Source organism: Lygodium microphyllum, chromosome 15 (genome assembly GCF_053477565.2).
Source record: "Lygodium microphyllum isolate KBCC chromosome 15, Lygodium_microphyllum_v1.1.10, whole genome shotgun sequence".
In the NCBI taxonomy this organism is placed as follows: domain Eukaryota; kingdom Viridiplantae; phylum Streptophyta; class Polypodiopsida; order Schizaeales; family Lygodiaceae; genus Lygodium; species Lygodium microphyllum.
This window is the reverse complement of record NC_141149.1, coordinates 140,332,590-140,342,724: the sequence shown is the minus strand read 5'-3', so window position 1 is coordinate 140,342,724 and position 10,135 is coordinate 140,332,590.

The window sequence follows — 10,135 nt, the reverse complement described above, 5'->3', positions numbered from 1 at the left end:
ATTAGAGATGGAGTAGCCACAACAACATGTGCAAATAATGCTGGTTTCCATATAGGGTGTTGCTATTGCTACTGAGCTTAATGCTGACTTTTTGGAGCTCAAAACGTCTAACAAAAGTCCGTAATCATTGCTAGAAGGTGTGGAGTTAATCCGAGAAGAAATGGGACTAATGCATATCTCATTGAGAGGCTACTATGAAAAATAAGAATGAAGCTCTATTCTCGAACTAAAGAGAATGTCGGTGAAGCTTCTTGAATGCCTGCTTTGGTACCAATTGAAAGGTGGAGTAGGAGTGAGAGTACAAGTGGAAGTAAGAGTAAGCTAGAGCTATGGAGGTTCAAGCAAGAGAGAGCAAGAGGGTGATAACTCCAATAGTCAAAATGTGTGACCTACCTTTTCTTATTCTATTGTCGTAGAAAGAATAAAGAATAATGTGATGGTGATGGACAACTACCACTTACAATATGCAAGTGTGCGGACATTGTGTACAAAGTAAATGTAAGTGGCTAGGCATAGGTGGCCTTTAATCGCCAACATCTATCAAAAATTTGGGGTAGATGTAAGAAGAACATTATAGTTGATTTTATGATTTATTGGCTTATCAAATATCATCATTAGATGATCTCGACTCCAAAAGTTATGCTCATTTATAAACAAGCCTTGCAATACTAGAATATAGCAATTCTACCTATCAATCACCTAAATTTGGAAGCCTATATAGAGAGATATCCAAGACTTGCTCATTAGTGGCTATCACAAATTTGTAAAGGCCATTTTGACGTTGTAGTTTAGTAAATGCATAGTCATAGTGAACATTGCGCAAAACACTAAGAAATGTTACTAAGGGTCATTCTTCTAATGCAAAACCCTTTGATTATTAGTGCTAACAAGACCGCATCAAAATCCTTTACATCTTCAAAAGAAACACAAGATTTTATTATATGAATGAATGAATTCCTTACATCTTATCTAGTAGTTTGGTAATTGTGACTAGACTTGTTGATTGCACATTTTGGTTTCACAAGCTAGGTATGAAGAGGATTTTCTTTTGCATAAATGATGGTTGTAGGTTCTTGAATTCCAATGATGCATTCTATATGGAATCTACAATATTCATGAGGATGGATTAAATGCAATAATAATTTACAATTTATGTGAGTTGGGAATATACATATTTGTTATGGTTGTGGTATTGACCATTTACAAGGATAATATCATCAAGCTTTCTAGTTTTGAAGAAGCAAACGAGTTTGATTAGGTAGATCTTCGCAAATACTTTGGCCTTCACTGTGTCTTTTGACAATTGGTTTATCTTTTTATGATCAATTGCAAACATTCCAATCATTTCATTTCTATTCTTCCTAAAGGGTAGGTAGAAAATGACTTCAAGAGAGTCCTTTCAAGGTAATTGTGGCCATGTAAGGATAAAAGCCATAATCATCCAACTAAGAATAAATGCATTATCAAAAGAATGAGCATAAATACTTATTAGTATAATCTACAATAACTTGACTAACAAGCTAAGTAGACTCATCAAGAATTTGGGGGCATCTTAGTAGCATAAACTAGTCGATGTTTATCAACACAAATCCAATGTATGTCAAAAACCTCACATTCGAGTTTGACACAATGCTAATGTATGTCACAAGATTAAAAAGGAAATCCCAATTCATTAGCAAACTTTGCAACATCAACTTAGAAACATATGCGCTTACCTCTAGACTATCAGTTGCTTGTTTCACAAACTTAGTCCTAATTGAGTAGAACCTTACAACATCATTGTGACAGAAGGAAAATTGAAACAATTAATGAGAAAGAGAGCTTCACTCCCCCAACATAAAGAGAAAGAGAGTGATATGGATAGAGAGATTGACCCATGAGCATGCATGCTGCAACCATTTTTATTAATCAATGAAACCATTACATGACATTGAAGAAAGAAAGTGAGATGGATAGAGAGATAGACCCATGAGCATGCATGCTGCAACCATCTTTATTAATAAGTTAAACCATTACACAACATAGTAGCACATTAGCGACACAAAAGGAGAATGAAGGAGAGAAGTAGATGTTTTTCTACCATTTCACAACATGCATGTTAACAACATAGAAGAAAAAACGAAAGAGACAATGAAAATATGTTCTTCATTGGGCGAGAAGATACTTGAGATTGATAGAGAGTGCAACAAGAAAACATAGATGGACTTTGCACCAAGTAATAACTTTGAGCTATGAGACAAAGAGTGATCCACCATTGGAGCATTATCACATCTAACCTCCATCAGGTGTGTTTTTAGCAAGTGAAAGGTTACCCCCAGAATCCTATGTGCAACGTGATGAATTGACACTGGACTAATGGGAAGCTTCCATGCGGCAAAAAATGCCCTCCTTTAACTAATTTTCTTCCCACTAGTTTTAATTCTAACCCCCTAGAAGGCCATCTATCACATGTCTTTAAAGCCCATAACAAAGATGCATCATAGGGATACATAGAGGATGCCTTCCATGCATCCACATTATACTTAATGGCCTAGCAATCATGTGCATTTGGATGGTCATTTTAAATGACTTATATTGGCATGTCTACCTTGGATCATACTCCCTCCCTCCCTCCCCCCCCCTCTCTCTCTCTCTCTCTCTCTCTCTCTCTCTCTCTCTCTCTCTCTCTCTCTCTCTCTCTCTCTCTCTCTCTCTCTCTCTCTCTCTCTCTCTCTCTCTCTCTCTCTCTCTCTCTCTCTCTCTCTCTCTCTCTCTCTCTCTCTCTCTCTCTCTCTCTCTCTCTCTCTCTCTCTCACTCACTCACTCACTCACTCACTCACTCACTCACTCACTCACTCACTCACACACACACACACACACACACACACACACACTCTCTCTCTCTCTCTCTCTCTCTCTCTCTCTCTCTCTCTCTCTCTCTCTCTCCCCAAGGGGTCAAATATCAAGTGGGAAGACATAATGAGTAGAGCAACTGGCACACAAAAATGGGAAGATTATTGATAGTACAATCGTGTGGTGGGGGGGAGGCACTTGGACTCATGAGATAGTGGTGGAGGTGGTTGGTGAGCCAATGTCTAGTGACTATGAGTGATGATATGTGATCATATAGCAATAGAAAAGATGGGATAGTGGTGGCAACTTGGGGTGGGATAGTCATAGTCTTGAGCTCGAAGGCCGTGCGCTACTTGTAGTGCACTCTTGTTGATCATCCACATATATTCATTGCTGCTCTACATGAAGTTACACAACTCTGAAAGCATGAATTATTGAATTGAGAGAACTAAATTTGAAAGGTCATCACTGAGATTACATATATTCATAATCAACAAAATAAAGAAATATAATTTGCCTATTTACATCTCTCTCTCTCTCTCTCTCTCTCTCTCTCCACAACAACTCTATACTTATTCCATGTGTGTGAAGAAATTAGCAAATTAATAATAAATCGTCACCAATACTTAGTTCCTATATGCGAGCTATATGCATGTCCTTTTTGGTAAGACATTGTAAAAGAGAGTAAATAGAATTAAGTAAGAATTAACTTAGCTCATGTCACCATTGTCTTGCACTATGAGATTGACATCAAGACCATTAGACATACTCTTATTATTCAAAAGACTCAACATACATGAAAACCACGACTAGCTCTCACCTAGCCTACTTACATAACAGATGCATACAAGATGGAAGAACATGCTTATGTATACTTAACTTCATTGAAGTCCATGTATTTGCTTGCCTCCTTCTTGATCCAAGTGCATGCTCCTTTGATCACACCTCTTTATCACCTCGATGGAGAGGATACACCCACAATGAGCTCAAAGAGATGAAGAGAAGAAGATGGTCTCTTGTTCCATGACCCTCACCCTCTTGCACTCTTGACTCACATGCTCTTGCTCATGAAGCCACTCACCTTGATAGGATGGAGAAGAGAAGATAACATGCAAAGAGATTCACATTCCATGTTCCTCACTCTCTAACAAGCTCTCAACTCCCTCTCCTTCACTCAGTCTCAAGACAACATGTTGTAAGAAATCAAGAAAGCAAAGTTTATACACATGAAATTTAGGATTAGGGTTTTCCCACACCCCTTGGGCATCCTACCCCTTTTGTGGCCTTTTGATCGGTCATGGCTTCTATTTTATGCTCTAGGCCTTCTTCTTAATTAGAAATTTGACTAATAAGCTATAATTTCAAAGTGCTAAAACTAATTGTGTTATAATTTGCAGGAGCTCGACTCTCAACCTAATAATAAAATAAATTTTATAAGATTGTTAACATTATACCCCCTTCTAGATGAGTGTCAATCCCATAACACTTATGCTAAAGAAATGATGCTATTGCTCGCGAGAAGCACTGGGACGTTTAATGAAGGATCTTAGCAAGGAAAGATGGTAAATGGTGATGTTAAGGAACTTGATGTTGGGTAGGTTGTCTTGAAGAGGGAAGGAGTAGTAGTATGCCAATTCTCGAGCTATCATAATGGTTGCACGCCACTGATGTTGATGGGACTTGAGGCTCCATTACACATGTTAAGTCACTTGTGCTCTCCCTATAGGGTGTATCTACCTTACTTATGCAATGATTTATGTGCATGCATGCAAAACTAGGATTTGAGTCGAATCCCAAGTAAACTTGGAATAGTTTCCCACACTTGAGGATCTATTTGTTGAGAAGTTATGGTGCTATGCTATTCTCAAGGTGGCAGGGCATCCAAGCATGCTTGGGATGTCTTGCCCTTGACATGCCCTGAGGTTGTGACATGGGGGAGTGGGCTAGGGTGTTGCTTAGTTGTAGAGAGGGTGCAATGTACTTATTATTTTGCTTTATTTTTAATATTTTTATTTTTTAATTTTTTGGGGATACAATAAATAAACCAAGTATAAGTGACTAAATAAGAAGAGACACACACTCAATGAGTGATGTGAGTGTATGCTAAAGACATTAATTGTTGAAAAGATATTCTTTAATTGATTCTCACAATTGTAATGATGACTTTGGGTAGAAGGGATGGTGCGAATGGCAAACTTGTTGTCCACCATGTCCTCCAATAAACTAAGTATAAAATGTTGGCAGTAGTAGGGCTCAAAGGCGAAGGCAAACCATCGCCACTTGATTGATTCCTACGTTTACATTAAAAAGTAGTAGTGGAAGGCTATCTTCATAAGATATCATTGGTTGTTGTAGAAGCCTAATGAGGAGTTTTAGGTAATTATAGATGGTGATGAAGGAGGGATCAGAATAGTTGGTGAATTGTCTTACAAAATAGCCAAAAGAAGGGACTAGGTTAATAGGCTAGAATAGTAGGTTTTATCAACATGGATTGTTCTGATATTGGGAAGTTATACCTACCATGTTTGTTCTCTTGGTACTCCTAGCCATGCCTCTATGGGTAGGGATAGTAGAATGGATTAGATATGAGGCAAAGAGAAAAAGATAATACCACTAAAACATATAAGATAGAAGACTCCAACATGTTATAGGTGAGGTTAGTAAAGAGGAGAGGAGGGGGGTGATTGGAAATGTGGCTAGGTGTTCTTTTCCAAAGATACTTTTGGTATGGATGAATAATAGTGAATGTTATTTTTAGCTGCTTTTGCCTTCTTCCATCAATCAAAAAATTCATACATTAGTTGCATGGATCAGAGGCCAAAGTAAATGAGGTGCTTATTTTGAGAATGTGATGTACCTTGAACTCAATAAAGTAACCTAGAGCAACATTTTTAGATACCTTTCCTTACTTCCTAGAGCTTTGTAACATTTTTGATAGGTTGTGACATCTATGGAATCTAACAATTTCATTGCAATATTTTTAGATGTTCATATGAGCAATCATATTGTACGTGATGGGAGAGACTGACATGTGTGTATCAGGCTATATGAGACTTATGACTTTCAGTCCATGCTTCTTAGATCCCTTCTTCTTTAGGTGGCAAAGTAGGTCCTCCTTGGTCCACTCTTCATTCATTAGAGTGATATCCTTGATTCCCTCCATGCTTTCCAAGCTATTTGAGATCAAGCCAAACTAAGGTTTGAGTTATTTTGAGTAATCTATGCGGGTATGGGCTATTAATGTTGCTTCTTTAAAGAGCTCTTGCTACTTGGCCATGGCAAACTTATAAGCCTCCAATTGCATGTTGTGTTGGCTTTTATTGAATAATGCTACACCTAGGTTATTCGAGAGCTTTATCAAGGCTGTTTTGTATAATCTTTGCATTTCATTCTCTACTTGGCCGATAGCTCTTATTAGGCGAGCTGGGATTGCTTCTTGTAATAATGCGTATGGAGCCTTCCATTGGCCTTTTATCTATTCATACTCTATTTTTCTTTGTTTATAACTCATTTTAGCGCTTTCTTGGGTCAACTTAAGGAAAGTCTTTGTCCATTTTTGGTTCATGTCAAGTATCTACTTGCATAGTTTTTTTGTGTCTTCCTCCTCGATTTTGAGTGCCTTATCTTTTTATTTGAGCTTAAGGTATTTCTCCTTCCTTAATTTGAGTTTGGAGTTTTGTCACTTATTTTTCTAATGCAATTAGAATCTTCTTGTAAGCTTCTTGAGTTTCATTTAGTCTTTTTTGTAGATCATGTCTTGCTATTATGGCTTCAACTTTATCTCTCCTAAGCTTCTCACACAATCATTTCAAAGCTTGCACCCTATTTGTTGCACTCTATCCTCCTATAGGTGGTTCATGGGTGTTTTTAGATGATTCTTCTGGGCATGGTATGTTATCCTAACTTATCATTGTTTTTTCCTTTGCCCTGGTTCATCAATTTGTGCCTTTGCACTCCCCAATTGAATCATTAGGTCACAAAGAGTTGTTGACTCAGATGATAGTGACTCCTCTTAGACTTTTTCTTTCCTTTTCTACTTTCTTTGCCAAGATTTGTGCTACCTGCTGAGAGATTGATTGGTCCTTATTGTACAAGTCCTTATTAAGGGAATCTTTAATTGCTTGAGCTAAGCTAAAAATATTCTCTTTATTTTTTCTTTAGTTTTTTTGGCTCATTATGATAGGATTTGGATTTTTAGCTTCCTCCCTTTGCCTCTTCTCCTTTTCCAGGGTGCAATTGTTCTCATGTAGTCTCATTTGGTGGTCGTTGTTGTTGGGCTACAAGCATTGATGACATAACACTCTACAAGGGCATATCCATATTGACTGTGATGACCCATATTAGTGCATTGCCATAGTTGATAATTGTGAACCATAAAACAAAAAGGCAATAAAACTACAAAGTAACCGACAAAGGCAAACAAAAGCAAAAGAAGTGCAAATCAAGCAAAATATGTAAGATACAAAATAATTTTTTAATCAATATTCACAATCATACAATTAATTGTACTACCATTTTGAGAGCTAGGTACATCATTGTGCAAGTTGTAATATTTCTTGCTGAAAAGAAAGATTGCAGCTTAGCAACTGTGTGGCTATTAGCTTTCATTCACTTTTGATATGGTTGATGTAATCTAAATATATATGCATAAACCAGGAAAGACCAACCAAGAACCAAATAGAATAGATCAGAATCCAACTTAAGTGAAAGCCTAAACTCAAAATCCCATGTATAAGACCTAGAAAGTAAATAGATAAACTCATTCTTGTGGTGTGCAACCTTGGGAGCATGCTTCTTTTTCTCGCTTCTATTTTATATACTTATGCTTAATCTTGGGAGTGAGGGAGAGTGAGAGCGAGGGAGAGAAGGAGAGACTTGAGAGATGAAGCTTCTTCCTTGCATGTCTTCTTCCCCTTCTTGCATGAGAGGTAGATTGGAGGAGAGATCAGATTGTCTTTCTTCTTATTTGCATTTTCTCTCATGGATAGGGTGTTTGTGAATTGGATTGGGAGCAATGGACTAGAGAAGGTGGATTGAGTATCACTAACAAATTGTGGAGCCACCAAAGCCTTCACTTTGAGCCTTCACTTTTGGGCATTGAGGAGAAGGTAAGGCGGTGAGTTCACTACACTCTCATAGATTCTTTTGTTCTTTCACATGGTTTGGAATGGATAGATCAATGTGAGAGTGGAGAATATATAGGCTATGTGATAGGTAGCCATTACCAAATCATCGGATGAAGTGCTTGAAACAATAAGCGATTAGCCAAGCCTGGTAGTTGAGCTTGCAAAGGCTCCAACATTTTTGTTTTGTTGTTAGGACATAACAGAATCATCCATGAAGGCAAACATTCTCTTTATCATGCATTGAAATAGAAGCACTGCTCCAAAATGAAATGGGAGCATGTACTTTGAAATAGACTAAGAGTGGGGCTCGAAATGAGTGCGAGATAGAGTAGGATGGATACATGAGTTTGGGATCAAGAATTTGGATTTCAAGTAGAGTAATAAGTAAGCGTAGCCTTACGAAGAAACCTTTAAAAATAGAAGTAATTAAAAAATCTAAATTTTTAGTCTATGTTTTGCATATTGTGAGATTTTTAAAGGGTTTTTTGTGATTTCAAAGTAGGGGGCTTGCAGAAGCTAGGGGTTTCAATTTCCATGCAACTCCTTGTAACTATTGTGAATTGAAGGAAAACTAAGCCTTTGCATATGAATTTTCTCTTGAGTTGCTAGGATAGAGATTGGTTGCACTAGGATTACTTCTACTCTATCCTCTTGAATGTCTGCGGCTTCTCCTAGTCTAGTACCTAGATTGGTTGAATTCATGGATGTTTTCCTCTCATTTAACACCCTCTACTCATCTATCAAAAATACTTAGAGTTTAATTCCAAGGGCTCTTCATTTGGTCTATTAAAGGGCCTATGCCTTAACAAGAAGGCTGTGAGCAAAGACCATAAGGTTCAAAGGCTTAAAGACCATACATGAATCATTGGTCAAAAGGGCCTTAATAAAAACTTTTAGCCTTTAAGGCCTCAAGCCTTCATCCCCAAGACATGGTTGGAAATATCTTTTGAAAGGCATATGCATTATTAACATCTAATCCACCTCTTTGAAGCTTGTAGCCTTGGTAAATTGCCATGTGTGAGCTATTTACCAAGGCCCGCCCGTTATTATAAGTGGTCTAATTGGTTAACAATTGGGCCAATTGTAGTGCTTTTATTTTAGGAAAAATTTCACTATTTAGGCTAAAAATGTGTGCCCCAAACAAATCAAACAAAAAATCGGGTCATTTTTGAGCCTCAAAATCATAATGATCACATAATATGGAAAATATTGGCATGAAAATTGAGTTTTGATTACCTAAAATAGATATTTCTATAGAGGAAAAGTATAGATATCCATAAACATCCATATAAATGTATGTAATGATATGTGATAAGGTATCTCTCAAGTTGAGGATATTGTCACCAAATAATAAACTATTTTTAAAGAGAGATATTTGAAAAAAAGATCATTAGCCAATTGATTTTGTGAGGCCAATTTGGTGAGCATTGACCCAAATTTTTGATTAAGACCGATCATTAGATTATTGGGTTGCAAATTTGAATGGGTTGAAATTTTGATTAATGGGCCAAGTCACTTTTTGATTGGGCCTATGGGCTAAGTGTTGATTCAAGTAGGAGGATTCCTTGTTATGGGCTGAATTTTGATAATGGCAAGCCAAATTGGAATTTAGGCCATTGGCGACACAAGTAGGCTGAATAGTTAAAAGGATCGAATTTTACAATGGGCCAAATTTTTGTTATGGGCTGAATTTTTGTCTAATCGGTTAGAATCATGTGGACTAGAATCACGTGGGCCAATTGCTCTTGTATTGGGTTGAATGATATTTTGTGGGTCACATATTTTTAAGAGAATCATTTTTGATGCACTCCAATCTAGATTAGATCTCACCAAGCTTCATAGCTAGAACAATTTGGAACAGATAAAGAGAATCATTTTTTGGTACACTAGAAATGTAAATGTGTCGAATGCTATATGGAATAAATCACCAAATTTGAATCATAACTATGTTAATGTTATAGAGACAACACAACAATATTGAAACACATGACACATCAAATAATTCCTATATCTTTCATATGCATGAAAAGCCTGAGGCCAAGTAGGCCATTGGGATGTAGGCCGAAGATAATAGGCCACAAGGCCATTCAAATGGGGCCATAAGCCTTGAGACCACACAGATAAACAAGACAATTGGCCTATAAGCAACTGCCCCTACACATAAACTTGGGCTATTG